This window comes from Centroberyx affinis, unplaced genomic scaffold, assembly GCF_046629955.1.
Source record: "Centroberyx affinis isolate AG114_WGS23_722 - 3 ecotype Tasmania unplaced genomic scaffold, CSIRO-AGI_Caff_v1 ptg000109l_1, whole genome shotgun sequence".
Classification (NCBI taxonomy): Eukaryota; Metazoa; Chordata; class Actinopteri; order Beryciformes; family Berycidae; genus Centroberyx; species Centroberyx affinis.
The window spans coordinates 93,787-117,404 of NW_027278811.1; positions in this window are offsets into that span (position 1 = coordinate 93,787).

Sequence of the window (23,618 nt, forward strand, 5' to 3'; positions counted from 1 at the left end):
AAACAGGGAAGCAGAACGTGCGGTTTAGACCATCAAGAACCTGTGGAAAAGAGACACTGATCGCAGCAGAGCATTGCTGGCATACCGAGCCACTCCACTGGAGCACGGGTTCTCTCCGGCTCAGTTACTGATGGGGAGAAACCTGTACCCCAGCCCATGGCCAAGCTGGACCCTAAGTGGCCGGACATGCAGGCTTTTCGCAGGAGGGATGAGAAAGGGAGGCGTAGGCAGGCAGCACACTGCAATCAGAGGCACCGCTCTATACCTCTCCCAGAACTCACATGTGGACAGAAAGTCTGGATAACCACAGAGGGAACTCCAGGAGCAGTTGTGAGACCTGCCAACACTCCGAGGTCGTACATGGTAGAGACTGAAAGGGGTCTTCTCAGGAGAAACAGAATCCACCTTCGGCCTACAGGGACTGTTACTAGGTCAGGTAGAGTTTCAAAGATACCTGAGAGACTGGACTTGTAAACAGAGAGAAAAGTAACTTTAGTTCATATGGATTAAGAAGTAATATGTGTTAATTAACTGAAGTATCAGTACAGTTCATAAGTGTTACATAAAAGAACACACAGAGATTTATGTTAAAAGAACAGTTTATTTGAACAGAGTATGGCTGAGGAAGAGGTGTAGTGGTAGGGACTACAGTTCCCATAATGCAGTGTGTGTAACTTTCAGGTTGTCTGAGTAAAGAGTTTTCTCAAACTAGTCCACGGCGTCCTGTGTCCTCATTATACACCACTCTGGTGTAGCCCTATCAGCCACGGCCCTTCTGAATCAAAATAGTAACGTATCCTGGCAAGAGTGGCATGGTATTTGTCTACATGATTTGTTTCTAAAGATTCTGTCTCTGCTTCTTAACAACAAAAAACATTCTTTTTATTGGGTGGGGGTGGAGTGAAAGAAAAAGAAAAAACGGTGTTATCTTTTGTGTTGTCTGGCTGTCTGCATTTCAATTTTACACCCCAGTAGGTTTGGTTAAACCAATGAAAAGACATTTTGTACAGAAAGATGAGTCTAAATGCTGATACAGGAGGACTGGCTCCCTGGGAGATTAGGCAGGGGGCTGTGTTATTTCAAGATTGCCTGAAATCAAGACCAAACTAATTCAGGAACTGACTGATTACAGTGTGCAAATGGTAATCTGTGGGAAGTCTTGCCATGTGTTCTTCTGCAGTCATGATTAATAGATACACAGCAAGACAGACAGATAGGCGTATATACAGATTTATATGTGTGCAAACATAGATACACACAGTAGATACATGCATACAAACATACTGTACATACATGAGAAAAAGAGGTAACTTACTGTATACAATAGCTAAGTGTTCTTAAGTGTCCCCCTACTGCTACTACTACTACTCGATATTTCCACAATACAGTAAAGACAAACCAACACAGCCTCGTGCTCTGTTGCTATGGTATCAAGACAATGAAAGAAAGCCCTCAGCTCTAGCATATACTGAATGTGTCCATTCAGAAAAAAACATAAATAAGTGCAGAGAGAAACACCGCGAAGAATTCCCCTGAATGACACATCATTCAAAATAGGTTGACTTAACCCCTGGCACGCTTCAAGACATGTGCACACTTAAACACTTGTGTCAGGCTTGAAATGCTTGGTACAGTGTGTGTATGAGAGTCTAGCAAAGTTCACAGAAACTGCAATGTTAAGCCTGAGTGACGGCACTTCTCCTGGCTAGTGAGCCTGCATGAGGGCAGAGTGTGATATGTTTGAAAGGAACAGCATTATATCACTGTTCCCTCTATTCATTTTGTCCGTTCATGTTGTGCACACCATTGCCCACACCCTCAATCAGCCCAGAGGATGTTTAGTGAGCGAGCGCACCACTTTGATGTCTTAAGATGTGCACGCTGGTGCTGTTTTATCATGGCATACATTATACACAACTGAAGTGAGCGCTTTTAGTTCGAATTCCCCTGAAGATCTGGACACATTAGAATATGAATGAGATCTGTTGCATTTAATCAAAATATGGTTGATTGCCCTGCCTGTTGATTAGGACAGTGAAAAGAGCGTGAGGACGAGCTTCAGTGGTAAATAGCAAGTTTGCTTACACCAGATCAAGATTTTAAAAAAGCCTCTTAGTTGGCTCCCCTAGCAAGAATTTTGAACTGCCTGAGAGACCATGTTGACCCAACCTCTGCAGCTGGAAGACAGGAAGACAAGAAGAGCCTGCATGACAGCTCAAAAGCTAAGACATTGCCCCAGGACGGCTGATTATTCACCCTCGCCCCTCTTAGTCCTTGTTCTGTGCAATGACCCAGCTCAGGAATTGCAAAGTACATTTCTTTTCCTGATGCGAGGGGGGTAGGAACTTCCTCTCTCAGTCTGTCTTGGGAGCTGGGTTTGTTTGCCATTCCATTTTTTTTGTTTAAGAGAGGAGGAGGTGAGGCGTATGGACATCAAATTCTCTACACATGCACCTCTTGCAAATCCAAGCTTGTTGTTCTCATCCTGCACAATTTGGTATTCATGCCTACAAAACCAGCATAAAATTAGTGAGTTTTTGAATGGCCCATCAGGTTCATTACAATGGTGCCAATGCATTTTGTGCCATGTTTCCCTGCATAGAAATCCTAGGATGACAAAGCTATCAATAAAAAGCCTATACATGACAAAACTATAAAATATCTCATTAATAGAAGTTGAACAGAAAACTCTGCAGGGTGTGGGTTAGTGCAGGGAGTGCTTCAGGTAGGAATTATGAAAAGAAAAAAGCAAGAATTATGACCACCAATGGTGTATGTGGCATAAATCCAAGTCTATGCACAATGAAAAGCCTTTATTAGACGGGCTAGAACATTAAAAACAGCATTTACCCATAACAACAATCTGCCTGGACTTGGATTTTGCCACATATATCATTGGTGGTCATAATTCTTTATTTTTCTTATCTCATTAATATAATTGCATGATCAATTATATGATCACAGCCAATTAACACAAGATATCACTAGTTTACTAGCAGTAGCTTCTGCTAACACTAAAGCTATCTTTGTGTACTGCCTGATGGCTGGAGTGAGAGATAGCAGCAGTCTAGTGGTGGAGTCTGGTAGTGGAGAATGGGCAGACAGGATTAGATGTCCTCTACTGCTTCATCCCTTCAGCAAACTCCCTCTTATCCTGACATCAAGGTGGGCGCCGACACTTCCTTTCTGGGAAAACGTAGACTGTGACTGTGTTTTTGTTCCGTTCGTCATCCTGCTACGACTCAGGTTTATCCGAATAGGAGCTGCACAGCAGGACGGTTGAGGAGAGGATCCTGGTGAGCGTATGTGTGATCTGAATGAGTGCATCACTCTCTCTCACCCTCCGCTCCTCTCCATCTCCTGCTTTTCATTCATGTTCTCAGGGCAAAACCAATGGAAATAGCCAGATAAACCTTTCTTTGCCTCAGGATGCTCTGGGATGGATAGTACTGAAGTTTCCTCTTTTATATTCCATACACTCTGTTGGTGTGTTGAGGCTGGGTTGAATCTGGTGAGTCAACTCTAATGAAAGGAAATTCATTGTGAAATATTGCCTCCATATTGTTTGAGAAATAGCTGCTGTTTTACCCCAAACACTAGTGTGCAGTGGCAGTGTAAAGTGATGAATTATTTAACCTTTAACCTTTATTTAACAGTATAGTCCCACTGAGATTAAAAATCAATTTTTCAGTGGAGACCTGACCAAGAAAGCAATATCAAGACAAACATAAACGTGACAAACAACATACAACAATGTACAAAAGCAAAATACAATCAAAATCGCATAAAAGGTAAGAGCAAAGTCATAATTTGCCCAATAAGCACTCAAAAGGCAGTAGTCCAATGTCAGACCAACAACATCATACCAAAAATGTACAAAGTGTTGGCAGTTCCTTATTGAGTCTGCCTCAAAATGCTTCATAATAAGTTTAAACTGCCCAAGAAAGACCAGCTCTTCCGGCTTTAAGTCATTTTACATTGAGCTTTATGAAGAGGGAGTAGAACGCATGAAAGCACTTTTGTCTCATTCAGTTGTGACCTCAGGGACGAATAACAAAAACAATTTCTGTGATGATAAAGAGTTATTTGCCACCACGTTTTTCAGAGATATGAGAGCACAAATAATAAGGAAGCAGAGCACAAATGGCCTTATTGAGCCAATGTACCAGGGAATACGAGCAGGCAGGGCAAACCAAAGAATCTGAACATACTGAGTACAATGTGTGAGCAGTGAGAGCTTTACAGTCTGTAGTAAACCTCGGAGCTTCATGACTCACAGTGTCTCAGGCATTTAGACAGTGGGAGGAGGCATGTGAATATAAAACATTGCTTTAATCAAGTACTGGCATAAAAGTGTCTGCAACCAGTTTCTTTTCAGCTGTAAAATGAAAAACATGGCTTGTTCTCAAATTAAATTTCAATAGGTGGATGAAGGTTACAATAGGTGGAATATTTTTTGGTCTTTTGTGAGTTTGTAAACATCACAAGTACAGTAATGCCGCCTGTATGCCCAGTACAACTGATTATGTTCTGCTGCTTTCCTCTTTCTTGCCTGACTCCACGCCTGTCATTCTCTATAATAACTCTATAAATACTACAGGGCCATGAATAGTTAATACACTTTATGTGGGAAGCATCTCAAACAGATTCAGCAGATGTGCCTATGCCACAGTGCCACTGATGAATTAGGATAAGCCTATGACATTTTAAATGAAGCCGCACTGATGTAGCCCTATCAGCCACGGCCCTTCTGAATCAAAATAGTAACGTATCCTCTTGCGATAAGAGTGGCATGGTATTTGTCTACATGATTTGTTTCTAAAGATTCTGTCTCTGCTTCTTAACAACAAAAACATTCTTTTTATTGGGTGGGGGTGGAGTGAAAGAAAAAGAAAAAACTGTGTTATCTTTTGTGTTGTCTGGCTGTCTGCATTTCAATTTTACACCCCAGTAGGTTTGGTTAAACCAATCCAGACAGACAGAGAGAGCGGGGAGACCTTTAAGAGAACTTGAAAAGATCTTTTGTACAGACAGATGAGTCTAAATGCTGGTACAGGAGGACTGGCTCCCTGTGAGATAAGGCAGGTGGCTGTGTTATTTCAAGATTGCCTGAAATCAAGACCAAACTAATTCAGGAACTGATTACAGTGGGCAAATTGTAAGCTGTGGGAAGTCTTGCCATGTGTTCTTCTGCAGTCATGATTAATAGATACACAGCAAGACAGACAGATAGGCGTATATACAGATTTATATGCATGCAAACATAGATACACACAGTAGATACATGCATACACACATACTGTACATACATGAGAAAAAGAGGTAACTTACTGTATACAATAGCTAAGTGTTCTTAAGTGTCCCCCTACTCCTCAATATTTTCCATACAGTAAAGACAAACCAACACAGCCTCATGCTCTGTTGCTATGGTATCAAGACAATGAAAGAAAGCCTAGCATCTAGCATATACTGTATGTTTCCATTCAAAAAATAAATAAATAAATAAGTGCAGAGAGAAACACCGCAAAGAATTCCCCTGAATGACACATTATTCAAAATAGGTTGACTTAACCCCTAGCACGCTTCAAGACATGTGCACACTTAAACACTCACACTCACAAACACTTTTTTTTTCTCCAGCTTCCTATTATGTAATCTGCTCAGAGAAGTCGAGGCTTGTGTCAGGCTTGAAATGCTTGGTTCAGTGTGTGTATGAGAGTCTAGCAAAGTTCACAGAAACTGCAATGTTAAGCCTGAGTGACGGCACTTCTCCTGGCTAGTGAGCCTGCATGAGGGCAGAGTGTGATATGTTTGAAAGGAACAGCATTATATCACTGTTCCCTCTATTCATTTTGTCCGTTCATTGCACACCATTGCCCACACCCTCAATCAGCCCAGAGGATGTTTAGTGAGCGAGCGCACCACTTTGATGTCTGATGATGTGCACGCCGGTGCTGTTTTATCATGGCATACATTATACACAACTGAAGTGAGCGCTTTTAGTTCGAATTCCCCTGCAGATCTGGACACATTAGAATATGAATGAGATCTGTTGCATTTAATCAAAATATGGTTGATTGCCCTGCCTGTTGATTAGGACAGTGAAAAGAGCGTGAGGACGAGCTTCAGTGGTAAATGGCAGGTTTGCTTGCACCCGATCAAGATTTTAAAAAAGCCTCTTAGTTGGCTACCCTATCAAGAATTTTGAACTGCCTGAGAGACCATGTTGACCCAACCTCTGCAGCTGGAAGACAAGAAGACAAGAAGAGCCTGCATGACAGCTCAAAAGCTAAGACCACAACAAGTCTCTGGGGATGACAGCCTTTGTTTTGCATTCCATTGTTTACAGTGCATTATATCCAGAAAATACTGGTGGTACATTGGCAGACGCTGAAGTAACTACACAATTGTAAACACGGCATTTCTCCATTTTCATACAGTGAAACATGACTTTTTTGGTGTTTTCCCAAGATGAGCATTGTTGGGAAATTGCAATATTAAGTCCAGCTTGTTGCTATGGTATCTAGTGGAAGGAATTCATGCGTACTGGCCTAACTGGTGACATTTTTATCATGGCAGTTGCATTAATATCAGTTCAGCCTTGTTTGAGACTAAAACAAAATATGACTCAATGGTCACCCCACTACTGGCTTTGGTATGTTTTTTGTTTTTATTAGATAGAAGACATTTTAACTCTCCAACTGATTTATACTTCGTAATGACATTAGTGCATGTTCACTAATGTCGCTATGAGACTGTGGCTATTTTGCAGTGTAGCTGCATTGGATGATCCCTTTTTCATTTCACGTTTCTCTTCAATTCAAATTGCATCTTATTTCCAGCTACATATAAGGTGGTCACCATGGAGAAACCCAAAAATCTCATTATATGATGAGGACATCCAGTTCAACCATCGTCTAATTATGACCAAGAACATGAACCTGTTTCAGTTCATAAAAGTTGAGTTTAATAAACCACCTGAACATGCTTGCTGGATAACTAAACCTCCTGGAACAATGCAGCACAGTTGTCTGGAGATATTTAAGTACCAGACAGTATTTAGCACCACTTACTACCCCGGCGTTGTTTTTTTTTAGCCACAGTTGGTCCACGCCAACTCCACTCCACACAGCCCACTTCTCACTTCTCACTTAAAATGTGCTCTTGGGCTGCAGCACTTAGCAACATGTTCTCTCTCCTCCCAGCCCAGGAAGACTCAATATAGTCTAAATCACACAGGAGCTGAACTTAAATTAAATCACAAAATCTCCACAGGAAACATCCAATTAATGCATAGCTCGGTTATGTATCATGGAGGGAGAACGGCCCCACTGGTGCACTTCCAAAGAAAAAGGTAGCTTTTAGGAGAAGTCCTAAGATGATTTTGCACCCCAAGTGTTTTTGAATGATCAAAATAAAAAAGTGAATAAAAAGTGAGATAATGAAAGGGAAGTTGGTCTGAGTTGGAATGAATGACTCTCAAAGGATCCATCATCAAGACATAATACCCTAATATTATTATATTATGGCATTGTTACAGTAAGACGTTAAAACTGGGTGGTCAAACACCATCCATCGATCCGGGTGTACATATTTATAGATGAGTATATTGTTTTCTGATGTAATGCAGTTTCTAAATGGCTCTACAGGCTGTTTTAAGCCAGAAGTGTCCCTAAAGCCTTTGATTATTGATACAAGGATCTGCTGAGTGGGCAGTTTCAAGAAGGGTGAGCTGTCCCATTAGCTCAATGATGTTGAAATAGATCATGTCAGTGGTGTGTAGGTGGGTGCAGGCCTGATCAGTGGCTATATAATCAAAACAACAGCGGGGGTGAATATAGGGGGAAGCTATAGAGGGGGGGGGGATTTAGTGGAGCTGCCTAGGGGTGTTGAACGCCAAATTTAATGAAGCATCCATGACAGACACATACACTTAACCTCAACAATATCCTGTGCTGAACTCCTTTTCTCTCCCAATATATATATATATAAATGTGTATGTATCTTTGTAAGCAGTTCCTCTAATTATGGCATAAGGGATACTGGGAATTAAAGTGAATGAAATGAGCTTAATAAACTGCAGCTTTGGTTGAAACATAAAGTTGCTTGATCACAGTGAATGGAAACATTAATGAAAATAACTAAAATGAATAATGAATTAATGAATGCATTGAATTAACTCTCTGATTACAAGTAGCAGTAGATTCAGTGGGCTGAGCGACTGAGTGGCTGATGTGTGCGAGTGTGTGTCAGTCTGCTTGTCTATCTGTATTTCTCTGTGTCTTTCTTATGAATGTGAGTGCTTGCATGTCCTGAGTGTGTAAGTGCATGTGAGGCAGTTGGAATAAAGACAGGAAGGAGCTGACAGAGAAAGGCTAATCAGCCCTCTGATTCACAGAAAATGTATGCAATGAAGCAACAAAGCATACACAAGCACATGATAATCTTCCAAGATGGGGGTTCTTCAATCTCCAGTCGGCTTGTCTTGTGTGCATCTACGGCACTGTGTGAATCCAACTCAGACCTCATGCTGGGAATCCAGAATCCAACCTCCTGACACGCATCATCACTTTAGCACGAAATCAACCTCTGTTGCACATTAATAAGAGATAAATCCCGCTGATGAGCTGGACGCAAATTATTCTCTCACAAGTTCCTGGCGATTTATTACCATGTTTGGCCTCAAATGTTACTTCTGATCCTATACATGGTACCAAGTGGATATAAATCATTTATATTAGGATGGTCTCTTCAACATTACCGGCCTAATGAGCACTGATGTTTGCACAGATCCTGGTTCCCTGCTGCGCGTTTCCCTTCCAAGGCTTGTCAGGCACCGATTCCTGCTGACAGTGTTGACAGTGGCAAAAATAATCAGAGAAACCGCATCCTCCTTGTCTTTTTCATGGACAGGGCCACGGGTCTGTCAGTGTACGGCACATTTGAAAGGAATTCCCTAAGATGTCCTAACTTCAGGTGTATTAATAATAAGGCAACCCTCTTTCCCAACACACACACAAACATACACCTATGCACTGAATGCTAACATGCACCGACACTTTCCACTGGACAACAACATCCACTCTATACCAACCTTCAGCAGCTGTTTGCTCACTCACCCCTGGGCTCCATAGCTGTAGTAATAGCAGAGATCCTCCATTACAAATTTCTCTAGAGTCATGCATCTGGCAGATTCACTATTCTGCAAGAGTTCAAAGAGTGCAACATCGTGTGCTGCATAATCCAAACCTAGACAGTACAGGACTGTGTAAGAGTAAAAAATCCCCTGAGTGTGTAGCTCAATTGAGACACACCATTCAATTCCATACACCGTATGTGGATGTGTGTGTGTGTCTCCAGAGTCCCCAGAATTGTCAATCATGATCATCTGTGCCTTTGTGTGCATATGTGTGTGTGCCTGTGTTGTTGTATGAGTCATCATCATTTATCAATGTTGATGTAAGGCTTCTTAAAAACCCATATTCCTTTAAAGTGGCCGGCCAAATTTGATTTCCCACTGTGCAATGATGGATGTTGAATAATGTGGGACAGATGATATCAGGACCTGATTGGTCAAACTGCCAGTTGATGAATTTATGCAGCTTAGGATATGAAATGTGTGAAGAAAAAGAAAGAAGAAAAGAAAAGTGCAGCGTAACTACATTGGCTTTTCAGTGGATACATTTGCTCTGAAGCAAATAACATTAACATTCAACATATACAGTTGCAACAGATGACACATATACTGTATACAAACACATACTGTATAGACAGACAGACAGACAGACAGACAGACAGACAGACAGACAGATAGATAGATAGATAGATAGATAGATGGATAGATAGATAGATAGATAGATAGATAGATTATACAGTGTGAGTATATATAGGAGTCATTCCACAAGGTGAAAAAAGGTGAACTGTGTCAATGACACCATTTGCTGAAGGGGTTGTTTCATCTCAGTTCCCTTACAGATAATGGATTTCTATATCGCCAGCTTCTCTGCAGGCAGCACTCTCAATTAGCACCAGGCACCATGTTCTAGCTAATAAAGTCCACTTAAACCCAATGCTCTATTTATTCCATCTATTTCATACCTTCCAATCTGGTCATAGAAGTTTGGCCTGTTACTATGTGAAAGTATTATAATGTGTAAAATACAACATGAGGTATGTCTTAAATAATGTAAGACATATGTAGTTTTGATTCAAAGGCCACCCCTGGCTTTGTTTACAGTGATTTACTGGATTGAAGATATTTCTGTCATGCATTCTATCTGTTATATATAGATTAGTTAGATATGTACTGTTAGATATAAGGAATAATAACACTGAAGCACAAACCATGAGCTTTACATGTATTTTGGGGCTCTAAAATGTTTCTTTATGTTTGTAATGTTTGCAAATACAGGAGAATGACAGAAAAGTTTTCAGTGTACAAGTCAAACATATGCCAACATACGCACAATTTAAAAGGTCAAATAACGTTTGTGCTTAAGATCTTAAACATCTGCTACCAGATGCATAAATACATTTTCACTGTATTTTCATTCACATTTAAATGACATTTACGTAGCTAAGCAGACCTTTATCCAGAGCAGCTTACAATTACTGCAACAGTAGAAAAAGCTAAAATTCTCAGATTACAAACTTTGCAACCAAACAATAGTAAGGGGTGAATGGGTAAGAGCCTTATTGCTCTGACAATAAAAATAGAAAATGTTCCTGTTTCCCTTAAATGACCCTGTATGATGAAATGTCTGGTAAGGAAATAAGAGCTCAGGAGAAAAGGTGTTTTTCCCCTTTTCCCAGTTAAGAGATGAAGGCAGCTCTGATTCAGAAGGGAGAGGGGGGGCACAAAGAAGTATTTATTGTATTCTTCAAGTATTACTTAAAGAGATACTTCACATCCTTTGTTTAGAAGAAAAAAGGCCAAATGTGACAAACTCTAATTCTGCTCTGTGAAGAAGTTGAATTTTACTTTCTATTCATTCGTTTTATATATTAAAGTAAATCGATAAATGTTTGATGACGCAATCTGAAATACTATCACTGTGCTCTGGTCAACGTCTGCCATTGTCTGGTCATTTCATGCAGGAAGGATTTTGCTGAAGAATACAGAATACATAGAACCTGTATCTTGCAGAATTTGCATCTACATTCATAGTAGTAAAGATAAAGACAAGGTTTCATAGCATCCATTTTCTGCTTCTGTTCACAAGGAGTCATTCAGATGGCCTGTCAGAGGAGCTCTTTGCTCCACTGCACATGGCCCGAGTGCAGGGAACATAGCAACACAGGGAAGAATGAAAATGTTTGAAGATGAAAAGGAAGGATACATTTGACAACCTACCACTACTGTGATCAATTTGTAACAGATTCTGCTCTGTGACGGTTTAAAACTACACATTTTCCCTGTCAGCTTCACAACTCACAGATCAGAAATGACACAAAAATAACATCTCTATCTCCCGCTCACTCCCATTTCTCTAACTGACACTCGCACACATGTATGCATCAATGTATACACACACATGCAAAAACTGTTGAGGAATTATACATATATGGTTTAGATCTGGATATGTACATATGTGCAGACTGGAGATGTTTCCTCGCTGCTCCGAATTTAAAGATGCAAAGAGACTCACTGGAAAGCGATGTTAATATCTGCGTCTGCTCTAATGAGGGCGTGTGATGTCATTAACTGCAGGGCAATTATTGATTTTAACCAAACGCCGGGAATAACAAGCCAGACTCACACATATGAGGTGATGCTTTCTGATTTCGTTTTTTCTTATTATGTTTCCATGGAAGCTGATTTTAGTTATTTCCTCAACTGTACAAGTGAAAGAATAGCAGATGAAGACAGAAAGATACAAGGTTGCACATTACCACAGAAGACATTATTCCAGATAAAAAATTATAATGCTGTGACTTTTCTCCCAAAATATCTAGTTGGTATGTTTTTGGGATTGTTAGCGTTAAGTGATGCGAGGGTATGTAAACAGATTGGGTGTAGGCCTACTTCAAGGTCTGTGTGTGGAATCTGAAGGCACCGAGGATAGAAATCCCATCTGTATGGCAGTATGACTTCTGTGGTTTCTGACTCGGGGGCAAAACACACACATCACACACATGCACACACCCCTTAACCCCCACCTTCACCACCACAAACACACACACACACACACAAAACAAGCAGAGAGACACATTTGGTGCCTCTACTATGGGGGAGTAAGATCTTGGCCGCTTCTTCACGTCTCCATAGTCAACCCAAGTCTTTGACCAAATGTTTATTTGCTTCACACCAGAATCAAGTGCCAAACAAGATACAATCTGCTCTTTTCATGTGATTAGATTGAGCACATTGGGAGGCATTTTCACCTCTATTTCTGCCTCCCAGTCACCGTGATCCTAATTATCCATCTAAAGGTCACATATTTTTCAGTTTTCATGATTTTACTTTCAAATATACTACAGCTCCGGATTAGAATAATGTTCTTCATAATGGTTTGTAAATAAATGTAGCTTAAGCAAATGGTTAATTATTGAATGAATTTGACTAAGTCCTCACATTCAGAACAGTCACAATACACACCCTTGATTGGCCTTTTGAGGCAATCATCATGTTTTCACGGTTTTGTCTGTCTGCAATTGTATTTGTTATGTCTGTCTACAATTTTCAGTGTGTTTTGTAATTAACTGTGATGAGTCAGTTCCAATGTTGTATACTTGTGCAATACTACAAAAAACATAAAAACAAAGACCAAGTCCAGTTGTGATGCATTCACTGTCCAAAAACAAAAAAAAGATGGATTTTTGAAAATGCAATAACTTAAAATATACCTGCTCAAACAGTTCATTCATTAAACCTATTTAATCATATATGCACATGCATGTAAGAAAATTTGAATTCCTACAATAGGGCTCCTTTAAAATATTACATCATACTTCTTTGCATGTACCCACTGAAATAAAACTCTCCTTTAATGTTGGCATGCTGTACCTATTTGCTCTGTACCGCAATGTTCTGAAAACACAAGAAAAAGCATTAGATAGATAGACTAAAACAGACAGATTCCACAACCCAGCATGGCTACAAATGAATCAAAGGCAGTGAGTCTGAGATAATCACAGCCAGGCACTCTGTGGGGAGATCAAAAGTAGAAAATCTGCACCTGCCAGTGTGTGGTGCCTGGGTTGGCTGGCTCACTGGGGGAAACAGGACAGCATCTCCTATTCTAAGGGACCACAATACTAACACTATATCACTGATGACACCATGCACAGGTCAGGATCGATTTCTCATGACGGTCTTATTTGTAAGCCCCTGATATTTCAAGGTTCACGGCAGTGAGAGCCACAGAGGAGAAACCATGGGATTGAAAACTGTCTCTTATTATTTGGCGAGGTGATGTGTTGAAGTGTTTCATCTGAGGGGAATGATGTCTTACATCCTTAACACACTATCACACCAGCGCAGATGGCGAGGTGGAGAGTGTCCTTTCATGTGAACTCTGACATCTGAACCTGGTTGTGTTTATTGGGAGTTTCAGACAAATGTGTGAAATCCATGACACCGTTTGCACCTATAGGTCCACGTCATCATGGCTTGCTTATTAGCAAAAAGCCAGACAGGCTTTAACTTAGTGAAAGGGAGGTATGGAGAAGTACTGACGTCATTACCTATGGATGTTATTTTCTTAATGCTTTGCTTTTGTGCGTTTGCACTGTGGAGATATTTAGGCTTTTGTTCTTAAGTCTTACTGCTCTTGTTCCATTACTCTTTTTCTCTTCTCTTCTCTTATTTTTTGTCGAGTAATATTTATGTCTGATTTACTGCATTAGGAACCTGCAAGCATTTTACTGCACTTGAAACATGGTCTCTAACGTCAACCATACAAACATATTTATAGATATTTAAATTGCATCAGAAATATAGTGAAGACAGCCACAAAAATCATTAAAAAAGTAAAACCATTATATTTACAGCACAATGCCAGTGTAGAAGCCGCACAGTAAAATATTTCACTTTCAACAAGTTTAATGTAGACAGCAAGTCAAATCACAGCATGAGAATAAGATTTGCCAGTCACATCTGAAATTTGTGAACTGAAAAAAGAGTTCAATCCTCTTTCAACCCTATCACGCTTGTTCTTCAAAAAGCATGTAATATAATAGATTCAAGAAGCTCTATTTCACTGACCGTATGCAGAAATCTTTGCTGCAGTGTGTGTTTACTGGTACTATACTGTTGCAAATTCACCTCTCAGCCTCAATCCACTCTTGCTGCTCCATGCAAGGAGCAATTCTAATCAATAAATAACACCAGGCTTGCTCCACATATTTGCAATGCGACAATAAATATTCCAGCAAATTACAATGTATTGTTTTCAAAACTTTGACTGAAATTCTCCTATTTTAATTGGCAGAACACGATAGTCCCTCTGGATTTTATATTCAATTTCCCAGCGACTATTCTTTCTCAGATCAGTTAATAACCGTTGATTAAAGAGCATAATCATCTTCATTCCATTTTAATCTATTAAAGCAGTATAATTCATTTCTGCTAACTTTCTTCTATCAACTTCAGTAATATGTGATCCTAATGCAAGGCGCCAATGACATCTGACTCTCTGAGGATTTTTCTCCTTCTGTTTCCTATGGGTGATTAAAAGCAGATAGAAGTAATGATGGATTGCACACACCATGTAGCACCTTTCCAAGTCTAGACTGGCAGATGACACTCCTTTCTCCCCTTGTACATTCAGATGCCTTTAGAGGGTTTCAGATGTAACACATCTGAGTCTCATTTTGACTGGTGGATTCAATTCCACCTTCAAGGCTTTACTTAACCAAAGAGATTTTCCTCGGCTCAACTCACAAGCCGTTGATGAAAGTCATGCCCCTTTGAGAATCTGTCGGTAGTATGGCATGGTATGGTTGAACTAGTTTATCAAATGAAACATAAAGAAAACTGTGAAGCTCTTGGTCGTGAAATGTTTCATTTTTTACCTGCATGAAAAATATAAATCAGTTCCTATAAAAGTAATCTGTCTGTTTAGGCGCAATATATTTTAAAAGACATTGCTGGGCAAAAAATGTACAGATGAAAACCAAACTATGATATGCATTACATTTTAGATGCTTTACCAGTGATCATTTTACTTGATTGCAAGGGATTCAGATGGACAATGTTATTATTCTGGTCATGGTGAGATGGGATGTTTTCCTACTCAAAGTGTAGTGACGTCAAGGATGCCCATTTGGCAGTCAAAGTAGGGTTTTTGATATGTATATTCACTGAAATTATCATCTTTGTTTCACTATCTCATGATTTCATTAGCTGCAATTAGATGACAAGAGAACTTTTGTAATAATTGCCTGCAATTATTGGATAGGCTGTGTCCATTAGCATTTTGCTTGTCTCATGATTTAAAAGTGCCCTGTAATCCTCCAACTGTAATAGATCTATGATGAACAATTACCTTTAAAGGGATGATAATGACAGACTAACTAGAAAACAATTTACCTGCTCCTTCAACAAGAGGACAATTGTTGCTGCGTAGCTTACTGTAAAGAGGAAAAGAGAACACATCTTATAGTCCAACGCTACACTTTATTTTCTTGAAGTGTGTACACACTATACAATAAACACTCTATTGTAGATTCAAGAGCTTGTAATTGAATACATCCTTTAAACATGTGTAAATGCACATCTGTGTATCTAAGAGGAAAAGATGTCAGACTAATGATCAGAGTGGGGACACTAGTATAAGTCACTCAAACCCTTTTAATACAAAGAATGCAGCAAGAAGGGGCTTGAGGTGGGAAAGAATATGCCTCCAAACTGTGTTATCCCTGTCAAGTGAAAATCATTCACAGGTAATATAGACTTCCAGGCCAGCACTGGAATAGAGAGTCCCGTTCCCCGACCTCTCTGGCCACTAGAAGAGAGCTGTTATCGACGAATACGATTGCCGTCTCGGTGGACCTCGTTGGAGCTTTGAACTGAGCCCAACGAGATCTTGACTCAAAATCGAAAATGTCTGCTTCCATTTACAAAGACGAAAACTTTTGTACAAAGAATATCACATATTCTGTGGCTTTCTAAATTCCAATTTCCAGTACAGCAGCTTGCATACGAATGTTTGATTAGATGTCTTTGAGTCTCAGCAAGTTTTCTATGGGGGACCAATAGGGCCAAAATCAAATGATGTGTCATCCAGGGCATGTTAAATCTGTATTGTTATCATAGTTGAAATTTTTTATTCTCAATGTCTCAGACAAACTAAAGCTGAAGGCCATGTATTTTTGTCCTGCCACCATAGCAACACAGTCTGACTGTCTTGACTCGTGTGGAAATGATGAGGAGGAAGCATGTCACCTGACATGATTCTCCAATGAGGAAATGATGGACTGCATGCTACACATTCCCGCCTCCATCCTACTCCTAAAGACTTGTGTGTAAACGTGTGATCATATAAACCCTCAGAAGCCTCCCTCCGCTAGTTGGAAGAATATGAACATGAACAAGAACATGATGTAAAAAGAAAGAAAGAAAGAAAGAAAGAAAGAAACATCACAAGATATATTTACATTTTCCCTTTAGCAATTAATTGCTCTATCATTTACTGTTATGTGAGTGCCATCTGCTGTTCGTTCCTGTAAGGACAAATAACTGTGTGCTTTCCCTGATCCTGCCACTAGAGGCACACTGCACTGTGCTGATGGCTTGTATCAGCTGATGGAAAACAGGGCTTAGTGGCTGCAGACAATTTTGATGACGGAAATACCATTACAACTTCCTTGATACACACCTGACCATAAAATGTCACATGCTGCAGTGTTTGTAACCATTTTCTGCAGATAAATACTTATGTTTTGTTTCTTTTATCTCCTAGATAAAGCCACGCATGCTCCGGCACTATCACTATTCTAACTTATCAGACTTGATAAGTCAGCCATATAGGCCTGCCTCTGTCCAATAGTGACCCTGCAATAGCTGCCACCCTTCTGCATAAAAAGTACAACAACAACATCATGTGCAAGCCTGTATAGAGGCCCTGCTGCAGCAACTGATAACATAATAACTGCCAGGTAGAAATGGGTTGGGTCATAAAACCTATTAATGTAATAAATTCCCGCATAACGTAATTATATCCTGCTATTTTGGAAGCCATTTTTGTCCTACTGTTTTTTTAATGTAATGTAGTAACATCACATTATTACATGACCTGGCGATTGTGACTTCATAACATATTTTAACTGACTGATTAATAATGTGATAACTCTGAATATTAAGAAGAATGTAACTCAAGTTATAACATTATTTGTCAATATTATTATTATTATATTATTATAACTGTTATCATCAGTTAAAAATGTTACACCCCTTATGAAGTCATAGTCACTGGTTAATGTAATAATGTGATGTTATATTGCAGCATCTTATTACATTAACAGCTTTTATTACATTTTCTACCCATTTTGTTACATTTTGACAAGTTATTTAATTGTCAGTTCCTACAAACCTTGCAATGAAATGCAGTGCTATATTTTATGTCATGCTCCAAATTTATTGATAATAATATACGTTTGTGTTTAATTAAAATCAATCTTGAAAAATATTGAAGCGATTTAATCTTATATCCTTTCACAGTGTTTCATTTTTATGGAGGAAGGGCAGTCAAGCGTCATTTCTTTCTCGTCAAGCAGGTCATGTGTGATTCTCCTGTATAAACATGAATACTCATCAGCAATATCAGCAATATAATCTCTGAGGTCATCTTTTCATCAGTTGAGTGAGCAATTTGTGTTGTATTCAAAGCTTTAAATCTTTTGTGTGCAAGCAAATATTCATTCACAACTACAAATGGGCAATATTTCCAGGGTATGCACTAATAATCCATATTTAGTTACCTTTGATTGTTATATGTATAAAATCTGTGATTCATGTCTGAAAAAAAATCATTGTACAATTTGTAAAAAAGTAAAAAAAACTTTTGGGGACAGAATCTTTAAGCTTTTGAAATACTTGTGCGTGTAATGAGGAAAAATGATATTTCCAAAATCTGTTCCCCAGTGTGGAGTTACTTGAAAAGCAATGCTGTGATGCTCTGATGAGACTATTTCATACAAAAGAAACTCACATGCTTACACTGGTGACCATAGCAGGCCAATACAGATGATACAGCTTGAACCAATGAGAACAGAAGGGCAGCTGTACAGGCCACACTGTCTACTCTCCAGCCAATTCTGTGACTTTCCCTCTAATCACATGATGCCCTTCAGTCTTTGGGTACTAGATGCTGGGTAATCAAACTCTGAATCAAGGTTTTGAACCGTGAAACAGCAGGTCAAATAAACAAAGAGACAATCTATGTGACAATCTGAGCCATGAGTAACTCGACCCCTTACTTGGTTTTCTGGTCTGAACCTTTTCAGTTTTGTCCAATGACTTTTTTACCTCGACTTCAGAAAATATGATTTTTTATTATGTTTGTATTATTGGAAGATTTTCTGAAATATGTTTTAAAATATTTATTTTCTGTTTTCCAAATATTGAAAAGACAAAATACACCAGTTTTATGTGATTTATTTTGATAAGGCAATATTTAATTTGTGAGAGAATTCATTTTTTGTTTATTTCTATCAAAAGCCTAAGCTAATTGCCTTCATCGTTTGAAAAGTGGGTCACAACTTATTTAAGCAACATCTGAATGGTGGTGTTTTTTTCCTGTCATTAACAGGGTCAAGTGGAAATAGTCTGACAACAGTTTACTTTTTAACTTGTACTTACTATTTCCCACAATAATCCTCTTTGGTAACAGTGTGTTCAGCACTTCCCCTGATATGAGGCCAACATGTTAAACATTAAGCTATAGCCAGACAAGGATCAGGATGGGTTTCCTGAGGTAAAGGTGGTGTGATCCACCTGATGCCCACATGGTGTTACAGTAGGACAGAGATGTATGTATAGTGGTGGGTGGTTGGCAAGGTTTGCACTAAGCATGCCATGTTCATTCTACATAACCTGCCGATCAAGGACTTGATTATTATTCAAAATATTCATTCTTAAATGGAGTGTCACAGAAAGAAATTTGTCCCATCAAACCAACCAAACAACCAGCTTGCTTTAATCTCCTCATCACACCATCAAAACAGATTTCTGAGATTGTTTATCAATTTATTCAGGTTACTTTAACTCACCCCATGCTCACTTCTTTCTCTTTCCCCCTCTCTCTCTCCGTCTCTCTCTCTCTCTCTCTCTCTCTCTCTCTCTCTCTCTCTCTCTCTCTCTCTCTCTCTCTCTCTCTTACACACACAGACACACACACACACATACACACACTCACACACTGAACTTACCACACTGAGGGAGCCACTGTGATTGGTCAGGACTGACACCTGAGCAGACAGGCGGGGATAATAGAGGAGGTTCATTGGTTGTTTGCATTGCACTGTTCATGGGCTAATGTACTGGATTTAAATAGAGGCTTGAATGAATTCCCATCAGCAGACTGTTTCAATATATGCTAACCCTTCTTTTAACCAGGCAAGTTGACTCAGAAAAACGTGTTTCCAAACTGTGCATATAAATAATTAAAACAACCATACAACATACGCAGTGTAGATAGAGTACTTATCACCTTGATGCAGTTTCCTGTAAGAAAGATAACAAGCTGAGCTGTTTGCCTTTAGAGTCAAATGGCTATTGAAAGGTCAATGGCAGCAATAGGCTTAGCAGTTGGAAGCCCAGAGCTGATAAGAGCAGTATGCAGTGTATCGCACCAGATACATAATTGGGGCTATATAAATATCAATACTCTAACTCTAACCACACTGAATGTGAGTTTATGTATCTCCAAAATAGACTCATGTTCACTGAATAAATAGTGGAATCCCTATGGTTATGCAACAGGGGGAAAAAATGCAATTTTATCTTATCATGGAGAAGATGGTTCCAATAAGGAAGTGTTTTTTCTTTTTTTTCAATCCATCCTATTCTTTCTGTTTTGCCATAACTATGAGCAGGAGAGCAGCGTGCTGTGGAGGAGTGAGTCTAGGATCTGGCTATGAAAAAGGTGAGCTGCTATGTAGCTTTTTTGGAGCATCTCACTGCCGAACGCTAAAGAACAAAGGGGCTGGGAGATTGTGTCCCGGTGCCACACCCTCAGGCTGTAGAGTCAGGGCCTTTATGGCGCCCTTTGTTCAGCTGCTTGATACCCTCTATACCCCAGAATCCCCTTTCATCTTTCATGGCATAGTGATAGAGAGCTGGTGAAGAGGTTGTGCATATCCAGAGGACCCAGAATGCACTGAAGCGGAGGAACTGGAGGAAGATGGTAGAGGGGGTTGGCGAAATTTGGGCAAGCTGTGGAACGATTAGCACCCTAGTAATACAAAAGGATGGATGGCACAATTACCCATGGTGCACTGAGATCATGATTATGCGTTACAGAAAAAATACCATCTTTATGAATGGGTTACACCATTTGAAAGATTCTCTAAATGTACAGTATCTAAGCAATCGTGCAAGGGAGAGAAGAAGAAATGCAATGATTTGTGACGCCTGAGCTAGGGGGAATAAACACAGAATGAAGTTGAGACTGTTGTAGTCTTAATCAAGTATCCATGAGGATGGATTAGGATGTTTCCCTTCATAATTTCACACAGGATTGAGGAAAAAATTGTCAAGGTTCAGTTTGATAGATCAATTTACCATCTGCTCCAGCAGGCTTTTCCTTTAGATATAATTCAATCCCTCCCAGTCTAACAGCATAATCTATGACACGCTTGATCTGGTATTCATTTGAAGTGTCGTAGCATCCTGCTTTATCTTCTGATGTAGCTGAGACCTCCTCGACGCCAGCGCCATGCAGCACTGCTGGTTGCTAGGAGCTATTTGCTATATGCAGAGTCATTTTCATGGTTATTATGGTCCACATAAGCTAACATATAACTCTTGATCCCAGCCTCCATATTAACGCACGTGTTACTGTCAGCTTATTAGAAGAAGCAATCCAATTCCCCCTCTCACTCTCTTTCACACACACTTTCTCTATTTTTCCTCTATTTATCTTTTTCCCTCTTTCTCATTAACATGGTGCAATGAAATATTGAAGTGTTAAAGAAGCTGTTATAATATTGATGGTTTATGGTTCTGCTCATTTTGATGGCGATGTGGTGTGTATGAATCATCATTCTCAGGTCACACATACCCGACACTTCTTCTTGATGCAGCCATGAGTAGATCAACACACACACACACACACACATTCAAACAGAGAGAGAGATGTACACACATGCACACACACACAGGCCCTACATGTGCATACACACACACATTCTGCTGTAGGCTTTTATCCTCAGGCGCCAGGATTGCCTAGAATTACATAGAGAGAAGCTTATTCATTTGGGGAACATACACTCACTCCTTCCCAGGGACGAGTCTTAAACCTACTCATTTTGTCCTGAGGCAGAGAAGAATACTATTGTTGGGTTACTGTGATGGTGTAGTAGTTGTGGGCCTTGGGGAGCTCCCTGTAGCCACCCTTCCCTCTGTGACCTCCTTTCCCCTTTGTGAAACTGTGAGGCGCTGACGATTTATCTATGTTAACCACATGGCCCGCTGAAATTAGGATAAAGTAAGTCTGACCGATGTCATTTTCTGTGGATCGCAGCAAAGTGAATGTATTTGGATGTTGCTTTGGGGCCACAACAGCACGTTTGTAAAGAGGTCATGAGTGAGGCTCTGTGCCATTATATCCAAACGTAGCTTCAGCATCCTTTAAGAAAGATATGAAATGGGTGAGGAAGAGAAAGAAACACTTCAGTTGGTGAAAAAGTGGAATTTCCTCTTTGACAGACTTCTTATCCTGTAAGACATGCTGTATTTGTTCAAGCCGTCTGCATAAACCAACACAACTCCAAGCATTTCGGAATGAGATGGGGGAACAACACTAACTTTTCAACCCTCAATATACTTTCATGCTTGACTTATTTGGTACAAAAGAGTGAAATTGCTCCAGTGAAATACAGCTATGACATTTTTATTTTACCATTCAGTTATCACTGCCATTTTAGAAATGTGATTCTTATTCTATTGAAAGTGGAACAAATTTAAAGTCAGCCAATTTGAATATGCTGTCTGGAAACCATAATATCTATAAGATGACTTATACATCCATACATAATACTAACAAATAATAATAAAACTCATTCTGAACCTGAAATTGGGAAATTGTGTGATGGCATGGTAAGAAGTAACTTACAATATGAATGTCCTACAAATAAACTAGCTCCCACTCTATAATAGAGTATCAAATTTGCAGTCATTACTTGCAGGTATGAAAAAGTCACTGGTGTGATTGTCATATTTTCATGTCTATTTTCATAAATGTAGTTATTGGGTGTGTTTATTAATAAGCCCTTCAGTAATTGGGGCATTGTTTTCCTCCACATAGCACGTCAAATCAGCCATAAAACAAAGAGATAAATTCAGCGGCTGTGTTAAGGCTTTGAAGTTCAACGTTGGATGACAACCAGAAACCAATCCCCACATCACATCCTCATATGCTGCTGCACTCATTTCTGCTCTGCATATCCACACTACCTAAATTGCCAAGAAACAATGAATACAATACCCTGAGACATCAGCAGCAAAAATAATTACTCAAAAAAAGGATTTTAATTAAACTTAATTGAAAAGAAATGCTATCTGATTGATGTGCTCTGTGTTTTTGTCTACCAAATTTGCTCTAGGTCATGAAGCATCACTCAATTTTGCAAGCCAATTTGCATGAAAAAGATGATTCACCCATGGTATTACTTTGCACAAAGTGCCGGCAGCTGATGTTGAGTAAATCCAGTCTTATTTTGGAACTTTTTGACAGTCAAGTTGAATCAACTATAGATTTTTGTTAATCTCCCTGGATAAACAACTCAATTTCATCTAGAAGTGTGTAGCATTTTCTCAGTTTTGCACAGCGGTAAATCAGAATATCTACCCCAGATAATGTGTGAATTGATACGTGATTACTTTTCAAATGTATGTTATGTGTGTGTGTGTGTGCGTGTGTATGTCCAAAGTTGCAGAAGGAAGTAAAACATAAAGTTGTAGAAGTGTGGTTTATGCGGCACGTAAACTATGGCTGTTGGTTCACTAAGCAAAGAGAGTTTTGTTATCATACTGCGGTGAAGATTCCCAACTGGGTCACATCACAGATTCTTGCAAAACATGTTTCCATGTTGTTGTTGGTCCTTGAATCACTATGTCATCCGGGCGTTGAACCTCTCCATTTACATTATCTTGCCAGCCTGACGTGCGGAGGCCCTGCAGGATCTGATCTGCACACTCCTCCCTGCAAGACACACCTCCTCTGAGCTGACCTGCAGTTCAACCACTGTATCAACATCACATAGCTTGTTGTGCCACTAACCCCATTTCTACATGCCTATATAAAGGTACCTGTCCAGGAGTGTGGATTTAGGTTGTGCAAGCGCTGCAGCATACTGGAATAAGTTTATTTAAGCAGAGAGAGAGATTGTGCTACACTCATAGATTGTTTTTCTTAACAGGATTTGCAAAAGTTTCAGCACTTATCCACTTCAGT